Source organism: Lycium barbarum, chromosome 7 (assembly GCF_019175385.1).
Source record: "Lycium barbarum isolate Lr01 chromosome 7, ASM1917538v2, whole genome shotgun sequence".
Taxonomy (NCBI): domain Eukaryota; kingdom Viridiplantae; phylum Streptophyta; class Magnoliopsida; order Solanales; family Solanaceae; genus Lycium; species Lycium barbarum.
This window is the reverse complement of record NC_083343.1, coordinates 5,624,425-5,646,109: the sequence shown is the minus strand read 5'-3', so window position 1 is coordinate 5,646,109 and position 21,685 is coordinate 5,624,425. Positions and strand designations below refer to the sequence as shown.

Below are 21,685 nucleotides of genomic sequence, written 5' to 3'. Positions count from 1 at the left end.
GACACAGCTTCTGTGAAGAATTCTTCAGATTTCTTGCTCTCACCAACATTAGCTAGAGTATCCGCAACAAAATTTGCTTCCCTAAAGCAATGCACTACTTGACATTGACCCTGCCTCATTAGAGCTCTGGTCTGCAGAATATTATTCTAGAGGTATATTTGTATCTTGTTGTCTCCATTGATCATATTGACTAATAGAAGTGAGTCAGTCTCCAAAATCAAACGATTGTAACCATTTCTAATGCACCACTCGAGGCCTTTTGGCATTGCCATGGTCTCTGATTTATTGTCGCTACAAACACCAAAATAAGCTTAAAAGGACATAATCATATTTCCTCGGTGATCTCTAAGAATGCCACCTCCTGCAGCTTCTCCTGGATTCCCTTTACAACACCCATTTGTATTCAATTTACAGATATGATGAGAGATTGATCCACTTTATCATTTTGATGTCCAGAATCTGTTTAGCTTTATCAACTTTATCAAAAAATTCAGTCCAAATGTAGGAGCATTTAAAGGAGGAAAACTAGCTATTGAGAATAAGACCAACCAACCACCCCACTTTGGCAATGATTCTGCTAGCACTAATTAGAGTTTGATCAAATATCTTACTGCACCTACTCTTCCTCATTTCCCAGCAAACAATGGAAGGAGTGCATTGTAAGATAAGTCCATATATAGGATTTTTAGGTTCAGTTAGCCACCATTGGACTATCATGCTTCTAATAGTCACATTATTGCATTGTATCCCAGCATAGTTGCCGAAAAAAATCCAGACCAGTTTCAAATCCCCAACCCTAAAGATGTGATCAGCATTTTCCATGGATGGATTCCTACAACACACACACATAGAGGGGCCATGGATCCCAAATTTCTGAATTTTATCATCAGTTGGGATCCTATAATGCAGAAGTCTCAAGATAAAAAATGACACTTTGAATGGAAGTTTAGGATGCCATCCTTTCTTACCAATGAGAGAGACACTTCTAGGGATTCTGATAGCTTTCCAAGCAGATTTACATGAGAACTCTCCACTATCATCCTCCATCCATATAGGGTAATCATCTTTGTTTCCTTCAATGTGGATGTTAACAATAGTTTCCACAGGTTATCAGGCAACACCTTTTTGAGTTCCATCTTCCTCCACTTTCCATTGTCCAGGAAAGATGCCACTTTGATCTTCTTGGATCTATTCCCATTAGGAACCTGTCTGGCTAAAGGACCAGAGCCTGTCCAATTATACCACCAAAATGAAGCGTTTCCTTTGCCAATCTTCCATGTTATAAGAGGTCCCACCTTTGTTCTGGTTTCCATCGGTCTTCTCTATGAGTGTGAATCAGCATAGGTCCATTTTTTGGAAACAGGATGAGACCTCTTTCAGTACTTAACTTCCAGGAAATTTCTCAACAAGGAAGGTTTATACCTGAGATTCCACCAGTTCTTAGCAAAAAAAGCATTACAATAGCTTTGAATTGGTCAAAAACCAGCTCCTCCTTCAGTAGGCTAACACAGCTTTTGCCAAGCAATCCAATGATGTTTGTTCTTCCCATCATTCTGTCCCCACAAGAAATTGGCCATGATCAACTCCATGTGTTTGATAGTTGTCTTAGGGAGTTGTATAAAAGATATGATATGAAGTGGAAGGCAAGCTAGGATAGCCTTGATCAGAACAGCCTTGCCACCAAAGGAGAGTGACTTCTTGTTCCAACCACTGACTTTGTTGGCTAGCCTAGCATCTAATTCACTAAAGAAAGAAATCCCCTTCCTTCCAATATAGATAGGGCAACCCAAATACTTGAATGGGAAAACATGTTGCTCAAATCCAGTGCTATGTTTCACTCTCTGAGCAAATGTCTCAGAGGCTTTAGGATGTACCAAAAAATCAGACTTCCTTTTGTTAATGAGTTGACCAGAAGAGTTCTCATACTTCTCCAGAATGCTCATCATCACATTCATGGAGTTCGGTTCAAGGAGAATAGGATTGTATCATCAGCATAACTTAGATTAGTGATAATTGGAACCTTTGCTTCACAGGAGAAAGGAATGAAATTGTTGTCAACCTGCTTGTCTAATGTTCTGGAAAGTACTTCAGCACAAAGAATGAACAGAGAGGGAGAAATAGGATCTCCTTGCTTCAATACTCTAGTTGATTTGAAAAAGCCATGTTTGGTTCCATTTATATTTATGCAGTACTAGTTGTTAGCAATCACCCTCCATATCATACTAATCCATTTATCAGAAAACCCCAGCTTCCTAAGAACTTCACACAAGAAATTCCAAGAAACTCTGTCATAAGCTTTAGTCGTATCTAGTTTCATAGCCACATTGGAATCAGGGTCCTGTTTGTTCATGTTGTGGATCATTTCCTGAGCCAAGGTGATATTCTCAGTAATAGATCTACCTTTCATGAAGCCTGTTTGATTACGGGAGATGAGTTTGTTCAAGATACAAGATAGTCTATTGTTCAAAATTTTGGAAATGAGCTTGCATGAGAAATTACTTAAACTGATGGGTCTCATCTCTAAAAAGTCTTGAGGAGACTTAGCTTTCGAAATAAGAATGCGACAAGAATGTGAAATGGACCTAGGAGTTCCCATCAAATAAATCCAAGACCATGCTATATAGGTCATTAGCTACAATATCCAAGCAGTGATGGTAGAAAAGTCCTGACACTCCATCTGGACCAGGAGCACTATCAGTGCTCATTCCAAATACGATATCTTTAAGCTCTTGCAATGGTGGGGGGTGGGGGGTGGGGGGAGGGGGGACACAATCTTTCATTGTCTTCATTGGTGACCTAGGATGGCAAGATTTGAACCATGTCGAGATCTCTACTCACATTGTCATCAGTGAACTTGACAGGTTCTTGTCCAATCTCCTGTTGATCCTCAATAGAAGTACCTCGGGTTGTTCTTAATTTTATTCAGCTTCAGTCTCTATCTTCTGGATGCAATTACCGAATGAAAGAATTTGGTATTCAAATCACCCTCAGCATGCCACTTGATGCCTAATGTCTGATGAGCTTGGCATTAGCCTCATTGTATTTGGTCATATTCTCCATAGTGTTATCTTGAAGACATATCGTTTCTAATTCAGAAACTTGTCTTTCTTTATCTCTTGTAGCTTCAAATATATACCCCAAAGTATTCTTAGACCACCAAGATAGTCTTTTACAAGTAACTTTCAACTTCAAGTGAAATTTCCACATAGGAGATCCTTCCACCTGCTCATCCCAAGCTTGTTAGACAATGTCTTTAAAATCAGGTTGGTCAACCCAGAGATTTAAAAACTTGAAGTATTTTGGAGGATGAGTGTTAGTTCCTTTTGCTTCAATAAGGAGTGTTGCATGGTCAGAACCTGTTCTGACTAAATGTGTGACTATATTGTCTGGAAAGCTTGTCAACCAGTTTGATTACCCATAGCCCTATCAAGCCTCTTCCATATTCTGTATGTTGGTGCTCTATGATTACACCATGTATATATAGAACTAGTGAATCCCGGGTCATTCAACTCACAGTCATTAACACACTCAATCAAAGGGAAACTTTTCTCCATTCTATGTGGATTAACCACCTCTTTTTTCACTGGGATCAGTAATACAGTTGAAATCACCTACCACAGTCCAAGGTTTAGTATGCATTGATGAGAGCTGTCTCAACTCATCCCATAAAGGCTCCCTCAAATTTATCTTGCATTTAGCATAGACAGATGTCATGATAATGTTTTCATTATCACTTTTTATGGAACAAGACAATTGTTGTTCTCCATCCATAAATACTGAACATTCAGATTCTTCATCAGGCAAAATCCAAAATTTTGTTATTGTTATTGGAATAAGCATAGTGAAATCCCAACCATCTCCTAAATTTATCCAGCTTGCTCCTTTTGCACATAGGTTCTTGAATAAAGAGAATTTTGATATTGTGATGTTTTACCGAGTTTTTTCGGTCTTTCTAAGGAGCTTTTTATGCCCCTAATATTCTAGCACAAATACTTAATCATGGAACTCAAACTTGAATTGTTTTTTTTTACTGCTGACAATTAGCAGTGGTATTGTTCTTCCTCCTCTGCCCCTATAGCTTCCTCTTCCTCTAGTTGAAAAGGATCCTCTTAGGGAGAGACTTGTTCTATCAGTTATTTCTCCAAAGGCCTGAGATATGTTTGGATCCATGATCTGAGGTCCATTAAAGGCTTCTACCAATTTGTCCGCAGCATCATCACTGAGTGGATCTTCTTCCATGCTCTCATATTCATCATCTTCCAGAGTATCGCTTTAAATATCCTCTTCCTCTTCCTGCTAAGAGTTATCTGGTTCATAATCACTATCAGGGACATTTTCTTCATCATCTGATGTAGAGAGGTTGTTTTCAATAGACCCCCGTTCAAGAAAAGCATTTTAAAAAAACTGATTTGACAAATACAGGAGTAAAAGCTATAGTGAAAATACCGTGTGAGTAGCTAGCACAAAAAGCAAAAAACTCGAAAAAATGAGGGGCTTACCAGAGAAGGGAGGAAACCACCCTTTAGGAATCCCACATTTCACTCCAAGGCCTCATTCTTGAGCTATTACTTATCAAAAAATAGCGATACATTACGAGTGAAAAGCATTACAACTGGTAAACAAAAGGGTGTGGGTTCGATATCTTCCACATGAATCATGGAAAAGATATTGCCCTTTTTTGCATTGTAGAAGATAAATATGACCCTTTTAGGGATTTTCTTTACCAAATTGAGGCTTAGATTTGTGTTATGATAAGGCAAAAGAGAAGCCAACATTGCCATGGCTGCAAACTCCGATTGCATGTGTGAGAGAGGCTTCTAAGTCATGGGCCATACCGGGTTGCCATGCCAAGATACGGTCCGGTAATCTCCGTGTGCCCGAATTAGTTAGCCTAGAATAGAGAAAAATCATCATCACTGCCTCTTTAATAATTTTCAAAGCCACGAAGGAAACCCAGAGTTGAAGATCAGAAGGTCGCGTAGTTGTTGTAGTATAGTTGTCTGTACTGGATAAAGAGCATACATTAAGGGTGCAAAAAAACAAAGATACCCAAAAACTGAAATGTATTCTCTGTCTCTTTCTATTTTAAGGTTGTTGGTTTGTTGAAAAAAAATGAAGAATCATAGGCAAAGTAGAGAGGGGCAACCACCCCTTAGAATATCCCATACTGTCTCTGCTGCCTGATTTTCTCCATTTCTGGGATAATCTAAGTATCTAACAAAAGCAAATTTGCAAGACTTGAAGGGTCTTTTGCCCAATTCTTCTCTTGAGGCTCGGATCTGTGATAAAATCAGGCAAAGGAGACAAAGCAACCGTCATGGCTGCAGACCTCAGTTGCAAAACAACGAAGATGTTTTTACAGGTCCCCCTGCCAAGATACAGGGAGCTCCAATGCCCGACCGAACTCTAGACACATTTATCATCACAGCCTCATACCCGTGATTAAAAGCTAGCCATAGTGAAGAGGAAGAGGTCAAAAAGAAGTGAAGAAGCAGAAGTAGTTTGAAGGGCAATATATGTATTAGACCATCTTCGATAATGGTGGTTTACGAATCGGTGAAAAGTGAAAAGGGAATCATCGGCAAAAGAACAGATAGGGGGCAACCACCATTAAGACTCCCCAATGCCTCATTCTTTCAGTCTAGAGTTCAATCTCCCACACCGGATTAAGGGAAATATTTTCTTTAACAAATTGAGGCTCAGATCTGTTGTTATGATAAGGCAAAAGAGAAGACAACCATGCCGTGGCTGCAAAACACCGATTGCATGTGAAAGAGGATTCTCAATCACAAGCCATACCGAGTTGCCCAGCCAAGATACAGGCTGGATAATCTCCATGCCCTAATTAATTAGCATAGATATACAAAACATCATCATCACTGCCTCTTTAAGAGTTCTTAAAGTCATAATGGTCTGACAAACTGAAGAACTGAAGATCACCTAGTTGTAGTATAGTTGTGTTTTAAGGTTGAGTGCAAATTGTGTCGTAAAACACAGTCATACTCAAATCCAATTACCAGGTGTCTTTCCAAACAGGCTCTAAGGATGCAAAAATGCAAAGAAACCAGAAACTGAAGTGTGGTCTCTCTTTCTTACTAACTCTTTTAAGGGCTGGTGGTTTGTTGAAAAAGAAGAATCATAGACAAAGCAGAGAGGGGCAACCACCCTTGAAAGAAATCCCCTATTCTCTGGTGCCTCATCATTGCCATTTCTGGGCTGATCTAACAAAGGGAAATAGCTTAGATGGAGATAATATAGCGAATTTTCCACCAACTTATTGCACAATTCCCTAGTCCCTGTTAGAGTTGAGAATTCCAGCTTTTGTTCACGGTAGAAATAAGACCATAAACCTGTCAAAAGAATTATTTTAAGGAAACAAACACAAAAAAGGAGGATCAGCGCGAATGAAAGGGTGACGTTAATACTTTACTTTTAAAAAATTGATTATTTCTTATCATATGGAGTACTTTTTTCTATAATATTATCTCTTATTGTATAGTTTGTTGATAAAACAAATTATTTCTTATTATATACTTAAGTCTTAAAAGACAAATTATTGACTATTTGAGTGAAAAACACCCTGAACAGAGTAGAGCAACTACCAGTCCCAACTAATTTAGAAATTGCTATTGAAATCAGGTTACAAAACATTGGTTGCATGCGAGAGAGGATTCTCAATCAGGCCATATCGGGATGCCAAGCCAAGATATGGGTCAGGCATTGATTAGCACGGAAAAGAAAGAACTTGAAGTATCCCTGATAAAATTTTTAAAAAAAATGAAGAAGATTAAAAAAACTAGATATCATTAGAGCCCTGTCACGTTTCGTTCACAAAATGTTTTTTGAAACATCCACCTCGTTTTTCCCAAGAGCTTCTAACGAAGAATTTCAAACCCAAGGCAACAAAGAACAGGAACATTGAAGATAAGAACAAGGGACCATAAAATATGTGTACATAAACAAGTTTAAAGACAGGAACACTACCATCAACTTACTTAATAAGAAAAGGAGACTAAAGCAACTTTTTTCGGGGTAACAAAAGCATTTTCTACTTTCAGAAAATTGTAATATTGTTTAACACAAACTAGTATACATACCATCACACTTTCCAGCTATTACCATATGGAAAGCATAGAAGAGGTAATATTAGCTTGTATAATCACAGGGAAGTGAGGATTTCACAGCAAAAGAGATGGAGACAAGCAATTTAGTGGCAGAACAGGGTTTGCAAGAATTTTAAGGCAGAAAGTTGGAGTTTTCACACTGAACACATTTATATATTGCATATATTCATAATTGCGAGGAAATACAAATATGGTAACTGAAAAAAAAAAAAAAAACAAGCAAAAAAAAAAAAAAGAAAGAAAGAACCAAAAGGAAATCATACGCTTACCGGAGAAGGAAGGCAACCACCATTACAAAATCTCACATGTTACTCTAATGCTTCATTATTGTTGTGATGTAAGAACTAATGCAATTTGTTGCAAGGGGGTGATATAGTGGTCGAGGTGTAAAGAGTAACAAATATATCCCATGTTCGAAGACGAAACCTCGCTGTGATGATCAGTATGACCCCACTTTACTGTTGTTAAAAAAAATCTAATGCCTATAGGAATGTCGAAGCAGCAATGTGTACTCCCAGAATTCCCGCCCTATCTTTGTGCCTTTTTGGTCCTTGTTTTTCTTGAATCTTTCATAGCCTGACCTAGGGAACATTATTAGTGTTAGTTGCCAGTTGTGCATAGGTGGTCACTTGGACGCACTACATAAATGTTAAGCATTTTGATCTTGTTACGGATAAAAGATTGGCGGTACATCACGAGGGAAAAGCAATATAACTTGTATTAAAAAGGTGTGGGTTTGATACATTCCATATCCAAGCCTCGAAAAGATAATACTTTCTTTAGCAAATTGAGGCTCAGACATGTGCTATGATAAGGCAAAAGAGAAGCCACCCACGCCATGGCTGCAAAACACCGGTTGCGTGTGTGTGAGAGGAGTCTTCTTTTGGCAATCACAGTCATACTGGGTTGCCACAGCAAGATACAGATCGGATCGTCTCCATGCCCGAATTGGTTAGCCCAGATATAGAAAAAGTTATCATCACTGCCTCTTTAAGATGTTCCAAAGCCATAAAGGAGATAGATTGAAGATCTGAAGGTTGAAGGTTGAAGGTCTGAAGGTCTCTGGTTGTTGTGGTATAGTTTTGTGTTCTGGTTTTATGTATTAGGGGTGCAAAATGCAAAGAAACACAGAAACTGAAGTGTTATACCTCTTTCTATTTCTGTTTTAAGGACTATTATTTTATTAAAATGGGCAGAATCATAACAGTTACCAGTTTCAAAAAAAACAAAAAAAAAAAAAGGCAGAATCATAGGTAAAGCAGAGAGGGGCAACCACCCTTGAAAGAAATCCCATACTCTCTGCTGTCTCATTCTTGCCATTTCTGCTAAATAGCAAATTCGCATGATGAGAGCTTTTAAACGAAGAGACCTCACAAGTCTGCACGTAAGAGAATTCTGCAACTTCAACTGAATATTGTTAACAAGCAGGGATAGCTCAGTTGGGAGAGCGTCACAATGAAGATCTGAAGGTCACGTGTTCGATCCACCTTCACCGCGTTTCCACACCCCACTTGTGGGATTACACTGGGTATTGTCGTTGGTGTAACTGAAATATTGTCCAAACGCCTACTTATGTTCTTCAGCAAATTGAGGCTCAGATGCATGTAATGATATGGCAAAAGAGAAGCTAGCCTCCCCATGGCTGCAAACACCGATTGCATGAGACGGAGAGGAGTTTTCAATCACAGGCCATACCAGTTGCCACGCCAATATACTGGTCGGTTCATCTCAATGCTCCACGATCGGCAGAGAACTAGAAAGATATAAGCATCATAGCCCCTTTCTATAGCAGAATGCATCATAATGGAACACTTTTCAGTTTCCACTAACAATGAGCATAAACGGGAAGATACGCGCAAAGGGCCAAGAGGAGACGGACTGAAGATATGAAGGCGACGTAGTAGTTGTGGTATACTAGTATATTGGGAAAATTTAATGAATTGTAATCCAGAAAACCAGAAACTGAAGTACTATGTTGATCTTTCTTTCTCTCAAGGGCTGTTGGTTTGTTGAGAACGGGAGAATCATAGGCAAAGCAGACAGGGGCAACCACCCCTGAAAGAAATCCCATACTCTCTGCAGCCTCATTCTAGCAATTTCTGGGATAACCTAATAAAGGAAATTTGCTTGTATGAGAGCTTTTAACAGAAGAGACCTCACAAGTCTGCATTTAAGAATTTCTCAGCTTCAACTTAAATAATGTCCAAACGCCTATTTATGTTCTTCAGCAAATTGAGTCTCAGATGCGTATAATGATGAGGCAAAAGAGAAGCCAGCCACGCCATGGCCGCAAAACACCGGTTGCCATGCCAAGATACGAGTCAGGTCATCTCAATGCTCAATGATCATACCAGAAATAGAAAGATCTATAAGCATGATCATAGCCCCTTTAGAGCAGATTGTGAATAACCATTAGAGCGCCAGCTAAGCATGAAAGAAGGGCTGCTGCTTTGACAGTAGCAGAACACAGACATATCACAGGCATGCAGATGGAGGCAACACCCTTAAAAACTTTTCATCCCTGTGCTGCAGCCTCATTCTTGTTCTTGAGTTTAGGATTCCAGTTTCTGTTATGATGTAGAAATAAGGCAAGAGCATCCGTCAATAAAAGAAACAAAAACAAGAAAGAGGAACAAACAAGATGAAAGGGTGAGGATAAAAAGGCAAAACCTCAAATGTCATTTAAGATAACTAAGTTAGTACATTACCTTTTCTAGAATTAATTTTTTCTTATCATAAACTTTTTTAATAAGGTTATTTCTTATCATACACTTTTTTTATATATTTCTTATTATTTGACATTATATATTTTTGTCTTAAAAGACAGATATTTACCTCATTCTCTCCTCCCTGTTACCTCATTCTTCCTTTTTTCAAGCTATACTACACACCTTCAGTTAACAGTGGCCTCCCATTACAAGAATCAAGCAAGTTTTTCATTTTTTGGTAATTAATCAGTTAAAATTCTCAGAAAGTTGATAACAATGTTTAACATTAACTAGTATACCATCACAAAACATCCAGCTATTATCTCAAGGGAAGCATAAAAGAACTTATATTAGCTTGTATAATCACAAAGAACTGAGGATTTCGCCAGCAAAAGAGATGGAAACTAAACAAGTTAGCAGCAGAGTAGGGTTGGCAAGAATTTAAGACAGAAAATTGGATTCCATTTGTTTGGTTTTATAACTGAGAAACATAATATCCTTCAGCACATATTCATAATTCTAGGAAAATACATACATGGTAGCTAAAGCATAAAAGCAAAAGTTAAAAACAAAAAAAAATAACAAGAATAATAAACAATAAGGGCGTGGATTCAATATCTCCCACCTGAATCATGGAAAAGATAAATTTGACCCTTTTCCCTATTTTCTTTAGCAAATTGAGGCTCAGATTTGTGTTATGCTAAGGCAAAAGAGAAGCAAACCACACTCCATATGTTGTTGTTATTGTTGTAAAAGAGAAGCCAACCACACCATGGCTGCAAAACACCAATTGCATGTGTGTGATATGTGTCTCAATCACAGGCCATACAGGGTTGCCACGCCAAGATACGGGTCGGGTGATCTCCATGCCCAAATTAGTTAGCCCAGGTATAGAAACATAATCATCACTGCCTCTCTATGCACATTCATCAACAAATTAAAACACACACACACACACAGATGAAAGACAGATCTGTTTGGTTTACCCAGTTTTTGCTTTTTCATAGGCTGTTGCTTGTTTGATAACAATTTATGTTCGTTAAATTTGATGAAAATAGTGTGTGTGTGTGTGTGGGGGGGGGGGGGGGGAGATTTAACCATAACACCAAGATAGTTCGATCAGATCCTAATATATGCAACACAAATAGTTGCACTAGACACTAAAAAGATATTAAAGAACAAGAACCCAGCAGAAATGAACAGGAACCATTAGATCAGCAGACATAATGAAAGTCACAGACGGAAACCCCAGGAACTGATTTTATTTACTCTCTCTCTATAAAGGCTAATGCCTTTTGGAAAATGGAGAGTAATCGGTATAGGCAACAACCTCTGATAGAAATGCCCTTCTGCCTGTTACCTCATTCCCTCCTTTTTAAAGCAATACAACAGCCTTCAGTCAACAGTGGCCTCCCATTACAAGACTTAAGCAAGTTATTCCTCTTTTGGTAATAATTAGTTCAAATTCTCAGAAAGTTGATAACATTGTTTAACGCCAACTAGTATACCATCACAAAACATCCAACTAGCATAAAAGCAAAACTTAAAAAGCAATTATTGGAGTCCATTTGTTTGGTATTCAAACTGAGAAACACAATATCCTTCAACACATATTCATAATTCTAGGAAAATACAAACATGGTAGCTAACATAAAATCAAAATTTAAAAAAAAAAAAAAAATCAGGGCCTTAGCAGAGAAGGGAGGCAACCACACCTTAGAAATCCCACATTTCACTCAAATCCCCCATTCTTGAGCTGTTCTTATCAAAAAATGGTGATACATTATGAGTGAAAAGTATTATAACTGGTAGTCAAAAAGGGCGCAGGCTCGATATCTCCAACATGAATTATGGAAAAAATATTGCCCTTTTTTCCAAAGTAGAAGGAAAAATTTGACCTTTTTCCCAATTTTGTTTAGCAAATTGAGGCTCAGATTGTGTTATGATAAGGCAAAACAGAAGCCAAACACGCCATGGCTGCAACACAGGATTGCATGTGTAAGATATGTGTTTCAACCACAGGCCATACCGGTTGCCGCGACAAGATACGGGTCGGGTAGTCTCCATGCCTGAATTAGTTAGCCCAGAAATAGAGAAAGATCATCATCACTGCCTCTTTAATAATTTTCAAAGCCATGACAGAGACAGATTTGAAGATCTGAAGGTCGCGTAGTTTTAGACTTTTAGTATAGTTGTGTGTACTGGGGTTTTGAGTATACATTAAGGGGTCGTTTGGTAGCTGGTTAGAGTTATGCAGGTGAAAAAAAAAAAAAAAAAACAGAAACAGAAATATGTCCAGTCTGTCCCTTTCTTTTTTTAAGGGCTGTTGGTTTGTTAAAGAATGGAAAATCATAGGCAAAGCAGAGAGAGGGGCAACCACCCTTCAAAGAAATCCCATATTCTCTCTGCTGCCTCATTCTCGCCATTTCTGGGCCAAACTAATAAATGGAATTCGTAGATGACAGCTTTTAACTGAAGAGACCTCACAAGTTTGTAATTAAGAGAATTTCTCAGCTTCAACTTAAATATTGTCCAAACGCCTACTTATGTTCTTCAGCAAATTGAGGCTCGGATGCTTATAATGATAAGGCAAAAGAGAAACCAGCTACACCGTGGCTGCAAAACACCGGTTGCACTAGAGAGGGGAGTTTCCAGTCAACAGGCCATACCGGGTTGTGCCAAGCCAAGATACGGGTCACAGGGCATCTCAATATTGAATGATCATCCTAGAAACAGAAAGATTTATAAGCATCATCACAGCCTCATGCATCATAATGGAACACTTTCCCATTTCCACTAACAATTTGAGGCTCGTATCTGTGATAAAATCAGGCAAAGGAGATAAAGCAATCTCCATGGCTGCAGACCTCGGTTGCAAAATACGGAGATGCCTTCTGAGTAGCCCCACCAAGATACGGGCAGCTCCAGTGCCCGACCGAAGTCTAGACACCATTTGTCATCACAGCCTTATATGCATGATTAAAAAGCTAGACATAATGAAGAGGAAGAGGTCAACAAGAAGTGAAGAAGTAGAAGCAAGTTTAAGGGGCAATCTATGTATGCATTTGACTATTTTCAACAATGGTGGTTTATTGTAACCTTTTCTTTTTTTCTTTTTCTTTTTTTTTTTTTTTTTTTTTGTGAAAATGGAAAAGGAAATCATCGGCAAAAGAACTGAGAGGGGCAACCACCATTACAGACTCTCCAACGCCTCTCTGTTGCCTCATTTCTTTCCATCTAGAGTTGCAGAACACGAGTTCAGAACCAAAATAAGGTGGTATCCTTTTTTTTTTTTCTGTAAAGAGCCAAAGTACTGGAAGATGAGTTTCTATATACAGGAGAAAAAGACAAAAATGATCCCTTATGTTTGAGGGTAGGTTCAAAATACTCCCTTATATATGCACTAAACAGTTTTGGTCCTTTAAGTTTGCCGAAAGTTAAACTCTTTTATTTATTTATTTTCTTTTATTAGTCTCCATCAAATATTAACTCGTCTGCTAGATTTGACGGAACTATGGAAAAAAGGAAATTAGAGGGAACCATAGAGTAGGGTTGGCAGGATTAAGTCAGAAATTTGGAGTCCATTAGTTTTGTTTTCAAACTAAGAAACATAATATCCTTCAGCACATAATTCATAATTCTAGGAAAATACGAACATGGTAGCTTAGCATCTAAGTTACTCGGACTCACACAGAGAAGGGACACATTACGAGTGAAAAGCATTATAACTGGTAATCAAAAGGGGAGTGGGTTCGATATATCCCACATTAATCATGGAAAAGATATTGACCCTTTTTTCTTTAGCATATTGAAGCTCAGATTTGTGTTATGATAAGGCAAAAAAGAAGCCAACCACGTCATGGCTGCAAAACACCAATTGCATGTCTGAGATATGCGTTTCAAAATCACAGGCCATATCGGGTTGCCATGCCAAGATACAGATCGGGTAATCTCCATGCCAGAATTAGTTAGCCCAGAAATCATCACTGCCTCTTCAATCATTTTCAAAGCCACAACCGAGTAAGTGGACACTTATTAGGAGCCGGAGGGAGTACTATATATCTCTCTCTGTCTTTCTTTTTTAAGGGCTGTTGGTTTGTTAAAAAAAAATGGATAATCATAGGCAAAGCAGAGAGAAGGGCAACCACCCCTCAAAGAAATCCCATACTCTCACTGCTGCCTCATTCTCACCATTTCTGGGCTAATCAAACTAAGGAATTGCTTACAATTTGAGGCTCAGATCTGTAATAACATCAGGGCAAAGGAGACAAAGCAACCGCCATGGCTGCAAACCTCGGCTGCAAAACAAAGGAGATGATTTACCGTCGCCACACCAAGATACGGGTCGGGTCATCTCCATGCACAAATTAGTTAGCCCAGATATAGAAAAAAATCATCATCACTGCCTCTCTTAGATCCGAAGGTCGCGTAGTTGTTGTAGTATAGTTGGTCCAGCTATTATCACATGGGAAGCTTAAAAGGAACTTATATTAGCTTGTAGGGTTGGCAAGAATTTAAGACAGAAAATTAGAGTCCATTTGTTTGGTTTTCAAACTGAGAAACATAATATCCTTCAGTACATATTCATAATTCTAGGAAAATACGAACACGGTAGCTAGCATAAACACATAACGTAAATAAGAAAAAATCAGGGGTTTACCAGAGAAGGGGCTTACGCCTCACGATACATTCTCCCCACAGATCGCCCCGGTGCATTTTTACTATGCCCCGCCCCAGGGTTCGCCTCAAAAACGCCTTTTAAAACACTGGAGAGAACTAGGAAGTATCATTACTACCCCTTTCACCTGATCATCACATTTCTTTAGCATCAGCCGCATTCCCCAATAGCTTCTAAGGAAGAATCTCGAAGCCAAGGCGACAAAGAACAAGAACCCAGCAGAAATGAACAAGGAACCATTAGATCAGTAGAAATCCCACATTTCACTCTAATCCCTCGTTCTTGAGCTGTTACTTATCAAAAAAAGGCGATAATTATAACTGGTAATCAAAAGGGCTTGGGTTCGATATTTCCCACATGAATCATGGAAAAAATATTGCCCCTTTTTGCATATAATCTGACCCTTTTTCCTATTTTCTTAAGCAAATTGAGGCTCAGATGTATTAAGGCAAAAGAGAAGCCACCACGGCATGGCTGCAAAACACCGATTGCATGTGTGAGAGAAGCATCTAAATCACAGGCCATACCGGGTAGCCACGCCAAGATACGGGTCCGGTCATCTCCATGCCCGAATTAGTTAGCCCAGAAATAGAAAACAAATCATCATCACTGCCTCTTTAAGATCCGAAGGTAGCGTAGTTGTTGTAGTAAGTTGTTTGTATTGTGTTTTGAGCATACGTTAAGGGTGCAAAAATGCAAAAAACCCAGAGATTGCAAAAAACTCAGAAATGGAAGTACTATATATCTCGCTGTCTCTTTCTTTTTTAAGGGTTGTTGGTTATTTAAAAGTTGAAAAATCATAGGCAAAGACGAGAGAAGGGCAACCACCCTTAAAAGAAATCCCACACTCTCTGTTGCCTCATTCTCGCTATTTCTGGGCTACTCTGATAAAGGGAATTGCCAATTCGCCAGTAATTACTTACAAGTTGAGGCTCAGATCTGTGATAAGCATTACGAGTGAAAAGCATTATAACTGGTAGTCAAAAGAGTGTGGGTTCAATATCCCCCACATGAATTCGGGAAAAGATATTGTCCCTTTTTGCACTGTAGAGGGCTAAATTTGACCCTTTTGCCTATTTTCTTAAGCAACTTGAGGCTCAGACCTGTGTCATTATAAGGCAAAAGAGAAGCCAACCACGCTATGGCTGCAAAACACCGTGAGAGATATGCATCACAATCACAGGCCGTACAGGGTGGCCATTCAGGGTTGCCACACCAAGACACGGGTCGAGTCATCTCCATGCCCTAATTCGTTAGCCCAGAAATAGAAAAAAATCATCATCACTGCCTCTTTAATAATTTTCAAAGCCACAACGGAGTAAGTGCACACTTTTTATGAACCGGAGGGAGTACTATATATTTCTCTTTTTCTTTCTTTTTTGAGGGCTGTTGGATTGTAAAAAAAAAAAAAGGGGGGGGGGGGGGGGGGGGGGGGGGCAATCATAGGCAAAGCAGAGAGAAGGGCAACCACCCTTGAAAGAAATCCCTTACTCTCTCTGCTGCCTCATTCTCGCCATTTCTGGGCTAACCTAACAAACGGAATTTCCAATTTGCCAGTAATTACTTACAATTTGAGGCTCAGATCTGTGATAAAATCAGGCAGAAGGAGACAAAGCTACCGCCATGGCTGCGAACCTCAGTTGAAAAATAATGGAGATGCCTTACCAGGTCGCCCCGCCAAGATACGGTCAGCTCTAATGCCCGACCCAACTCTAGACAACACTATTTCTCATCATAGCCTCATATCCGTGATTAAAAGGTAGGTAAAGTGAGGAAGTGAAGAAGCAGAAGTAGTTAAAGGGGCCATCTATGTATTTGACCATTTTCAACAATGGTGGTTTATTATTATGAAAATGGAAAAGGAAATCATCGGCGAACAAAGAGGGGGCAACCACCATTACAGACTCCCCGATGCCTCTCCATTGCCTCATTCTTTCCATCTAGAGTTGCACTATACTGCTGTCTTCGCAGGTGATCTATATATAATTAAAGCCAGGCACAAAAGAGATGAGGTGGCACCTCTCTATGGCCAACAATTCTATTTTCTTTAGCAAACTGAGGCTCAGATTTGTGTTATGATTAAGGCAAAAGAGAAGCCAACCACGCCATGGCTGCAAAAACACCAATTGCATATGTGAGAGATATACATCTCAATCACACGCCATACCGGGTTGCCATGCCAAGATACGGGTCGGGTCATCTCCCTGCCCGAATTAGTTTGCCCAGAAATAGCAAAAAAAAAATCATCACTGCCTTTTTAATAATTCTCAAAGTCCTAACGAGGACACGGAGTTGAAGATCTGAAGGTCACGTAGTTCTTGTAGTACAGTTGTGTGTACGGGGGTTTTGAGTATACATTTAGGGGTCGTTTGTTAGCTGGTTAGCGTCTTGCAGGGCGCAAAAAACCCCAGAAACTGAAATATCTTCTGTCTGTCTCTTTCTTTTTTAAGGGCTGTTGGTTTGTAAAAAAAATGGAGAATCATAGGAAAAGCAGAGAACGGGACAACCACCCTTGAAAGAAATCCCATATTCTCTGCTACCTCATTCTCGCCATTCTGGGCCAACCTAATAAATGGAATTCGCAGATCCCATATTCTCTGCTGCTTCACAAGTTTGCATTTAAAAGAATTTCTCAGCTTCAATTCAACTATTGTCCAAACGCCAACTGATGCTCTTCAGCAAATTGAGGCTCAGATGCGTATAATAAGGGCCATAAGGCAAAAGAGAAACCAGATACGCTATGGCTGCAAAACACCGGTTGCATGAGAGAGGAGTTTCCAATCACAGGCCATAACAGATTGTGCCATGCCAAGATACGGGTCAGGGCATCTCAATGTAATGATCATCCCAGAAACAGAAAGATTTATAAGCATCATCATAGCCCCTTTTTGTAGTAGAATGCATCATAATGGAACACTTTCCCTTTTCCACTAACAATTTGAGGCTTATATCTGTGATAAAATCAGGCAAAGGAGACAAAGCAACCGCCACGGCTGCGGACCTCGGTTGCAAAAAGCGGAGATGCCTTACCAGGTCACCCCGCCAAGATACAGGCAGCTCCGATGCCCGACCGAACTCTAGACAACACCATTTATCATCACAACCTCATATCCGTGATTAAAAGCTAGCCATAGTGAAGATGGAGAGGTCAACAATAAGTGAAGAAACAGAAGTAGTTTAAGGGGCAATATATGTATTTGACATTTTCAACAATGGTGGTTTATTGTTTTGTTTTTTTTTTGGTGTGAAAATGGGAAAGAAAATCATCGGCAAAAGGAACAGAGAGGGGGCAACCACCATTACAGACTCCCCAATGCCTCTAAGTTGCCTCATTATTTCTGTCCAGAGTTGCAGAATGCTCTCTTTCGCAGGTTACTTGTCGAGTCCGGAACCTAAATGACGGAGAAAACTTGCCATCCCTATGCAGCCTCATTCTTGTTCTTGAGTTTAGGATTCCAGTTTCTGTTTATAATGTAGAAATAAGGCCAGAGCATACATCAACACAAGAAACAAAAACAAGAAAGAGGATCAAACAAGATGAAAGGGTGAGATATAAAGGCAAAACACCTCAGATGTCAATTAAGATAACTAAGTTAGTTCATTACGTTTTCTAGAATTATTTTTTTCTTATCATACCCTTTTTCATAAGGTTATTTCGTATCTTATACCTTTTTATATATAATTCGATTATTTGTTATTATTTCAAATTATATATTTTTGTTTTAACAGACAGATATTTACCTAATTCTCTCCTTCTGCCTGTTACCTCATTCTCTCCTTTTTAAGCTATTATACAGACCCCTTCAGTCAACAGTGACCTCCCATTACACGACTCAAGCAAGTCTTATCTTTTTTGGTAATTAGTCAGTTAAAATGCTCGGGAAGTCGATAACATTATGTAACACTAACTAGTATACCATCACAAAACATCCAGCTATTATCACATGCGAAGCATAAAAGAGCTAATATTAGTTTTGTATAATCACAAAGAAGTGAGGATTTCACAGGCAAATGAGATGGAAACGAAGAAGTTAGCAGCAAAGTAGGGTTGGCAAGAATTTAAGACAGAAAATTGGAGTCCATTTGTTTGGTTTAGAACTGAGAAAACTAATATCCTCCAGCACATATTCATAATTCTAGGAAAATAGGAAAATGGTAGCTAGCATAAAAGCAAAATTTGAAAAAATATGAGGGACGTACCCTTAGATTAATTGAAAGTTTAATGTGCTTAGTCCAATATCGCAAGGACTAAAATCATAATCTTATCAATAACTGAGGGACCAAAAGTGCTATTAACCCTTCTTTTTTTTTCTTCTTTTTTTTTCTTCTAAAAAAAAAAAGTCCTATTAACCCTTACTAATACTACCTATTCAGTAGTATTGTTGAACACCCTACCAAACGGCCCCTAAGGGTGAAGAAAAAAAAAAAAGGCAACGAAACCCAGAAACTGAAGTACTATATATCTCTCTTTTTCTCTTTCTTTTTTTAAGGGCTGTTGGTTCGTTAAAATAAATGGAGAATCATTGGCAAAGCATTAAGAAGGGCAACCACCCTTAAAAGAAATCCCATACTCTTTACTGCCTCATTCTCGCCATTTCTGGGCTAATCTAACAAAGCGAATTGCTAATTCGCCAGTAATTACTTACAATTTGAGGCTCAGACATGTGATAAATTTGACCCTTTTCCCTATTTTCTTTAGCATAATATTGAGGCTCAGATATGTGTTATGATAAGGCAAAAGCGAAGCCAACATCGCCATGGCTGCAGAACACCGATTGCATGTGTGAGATATACGTCTCAATCGCAGGCCATACCGGGTTGCCATGCCAAGATACGGGTTGGGTCATCTCCATGCCTGAATTAGTTAGCCCAGAAATAGGAAAAAAATCATCATCACTGCCTCTTTATAATTTTCAACGCCCAAAGGAGTAAGTAGACACTTTTTATGAACTGGAGGGAGTACTATTTATCTCTCTTTCTCTTTCTTTTTTTAAGGGCTGTTAGTTTGTAAAAACAAAAAAAAAAAAAAATATGGACAATCATAGGCAAAGCAGAGAGAAGGGCAACCGCCATTGAAAGAAATCCCTTACTCTCTCTGCTGCCTCATTCTCGCCATTTCTGGGCTAACCTAACAAAGGGAATTTCCAATTCGCCAGTACTTACTTACAATTGGAGGCTCAGATCAGTGATAAATTTGACCCTTTTCCCTATTTTCTTTAGCAAATTGAGGCTCAGATATGTGTTATGATAAGGCAAAAGAGAAGCCAGCCACGCCATGGCTGCAAAACACCGAATGCATGTGTGAGAGATATGCGTCGCAATCACACACCATACCGGGTTGCCATGCCAAGATACGGGTTGGGTAATCTCCATGCCCGAATTAGTTAGCCCAGAAATAGAAAAAAAAAAAATCATCATCACTGCCTCTTTAATAATTTTCAAAGTCAAGTAGGTAGTTGTTGTAGTATAGTTGTGTGTGTTGCATTTTGAACATAAAAAATGTTATTAAACCACAACAGACGACACAGTCTATCCAAACATTGTATCCATTAATACAGTAAAATACAATACAAGCAATACTATACAATACGCTATTGTACATTATGAAACCATGGGTAACGACCATCCAAAGTCCAAACAGAAATTGATGAACAATATATCTCTGTCTCTCTCTCTCTTTTTTTTTTTAAAAAAAAAAAAAGGGGGTGTTGGTTTGTTAAAAAAAAAAAAATGAGAATCAACGGCAAAGCAGAGAGAAGGGAAACCACCCTTAAAAGAAAGGGATTTTCAAAAAATTATCCAACCCAACTTAATATATTACACCTACATAGTCATAGTTTCAGTTTACATTCACATAATCAACTTCTTTTTTTTCAACAGTGTTTATTTATACACACGGTATACAACATTATACAAACATGTAAACAATGTGTCACCTTGTATAAAAGTGTATAATAATGTACAACAGGTGTTTAAGGAAAATCTGGGCTAAATCAGGTAAATATTCTCTCCAGTAGACATAGAGCGTAATTTTCCCTAAGGACAATTTTCAAAAAATATACAGCCCGACATAAAATATTACGTAACATAGCCCAATATACAATATGGGCTACGGAGCGTAAATATTTTCTCCCCATAGACATAGAGCGTAAATTTATAATTTTGCCAAGGAAATCCCATACTCTCTCCATTTGTGAGCTAATTTAACAAATGGACTTGCCAATTAGCCAGTAATTACTTACAATTTGAGGCTCAGATTTGTAATAATATGAAGGGCAAAAAGGAGACAAAGCAACCGCCATGGCTGCAGACCCCTTACCGGGTCGCCCCGCCAAGATACGGGCTGCTCCGATTACCCGACCCGAATCTAGACGAACAACATTTATCATCATCATAGCCTCATATATCCGGTGATTATAATAAGAGCCTGTTTGGATTAGCTTAAAAAAAGTAACTATTTTCCCAAGTTTAAGGGGGGCAATATATGCATTTTGTCAACAATGGTGGTTTAATTGTTTGGAAAAGGAAATCAACGGCGAAAAGAGAGGGGGCAACCACCATTAAAAGACTCCCCAATGCCTCTCCATTGCCTCATTTTGTCCGTCTAGAGTTGCACAATACACTTTTTAGCTGGCTATTTTATAAACGCTACAATAGTGGTATCTTCGTTTCACATTAAATTACTGCCCTTGCAAACGTTGAGAAATACTGGAGAAAATAACATAAATGGTCCTTAACTATGAGCATAGTTCAAAATAGTCAATTAACTATGCACTCAACGGTTTTGGTAACTATGAGGGTCGGTTAAAAATAATTCCTTAAGTACGAACTTAATAGTTTAATCTCCGATAAAATATTTATCGAACTATGTTTATTGGATTTAACGAAAACTACGAAAAAAAAGAAAAAATTAGCGAGAACTCACATTTCGAGACACACATTACTAAAAAAAAAAGGCCAAATATCTGGGGATAAAACTAACGTAAGTAAATTAGAAATAGCAGAAACTTCAAGTGAAAAAATGATGGACGGAAATCGATGGATAAAATCAAGGGACACTATTTTTTAAAAAATTATTGTTTTTTTACGAAAACTAATTGACTTTCGTCGGTCATTTTCAAGGAAACATGCGCGGTAATTATTTTTAAAAAAAAATCACTACAATGGAAGTTTTA

At 38.6% G+C, this 21,685-nt stretch overlaps 1 long non-coding RNA gene across 3 annotated transcripts; it reads right to left on the bottom strand.

Moving 5' to 3' along the window:
- Positions 1–2,895: 2,895 nt before the first annotated feature.
- LOC132603004 (uncharacterized) lies at positions 2,896–21,264 on the bottom strand. Of its 3 annotated transcripts, none has more exons than XR_009567941.1 (3): positions 11,548–21,222; positions 7,394–9,691; positions 2,896–4,891 (listed from the first exon to the last, which is right to left on the bottom strand). It is a non-coding gene; the product is annotated as an uncharacterized LOC132603004 (long non-coding RNA). The 3 variants fall into 3 exon arrangements; XR_009567939.1 differs by having other exon boundaries at positions 2,897–4,891; positions 14,493–21,221; XR_009567940.1 differs by lacking the exon at positions 2,896–4,891 and having other exon boundaries at positions 8,260–9,691; positions 14,493–21,264.
- Between the last annotated feature and the right edge of the window lie 421 nt (positions 21,265–21,685).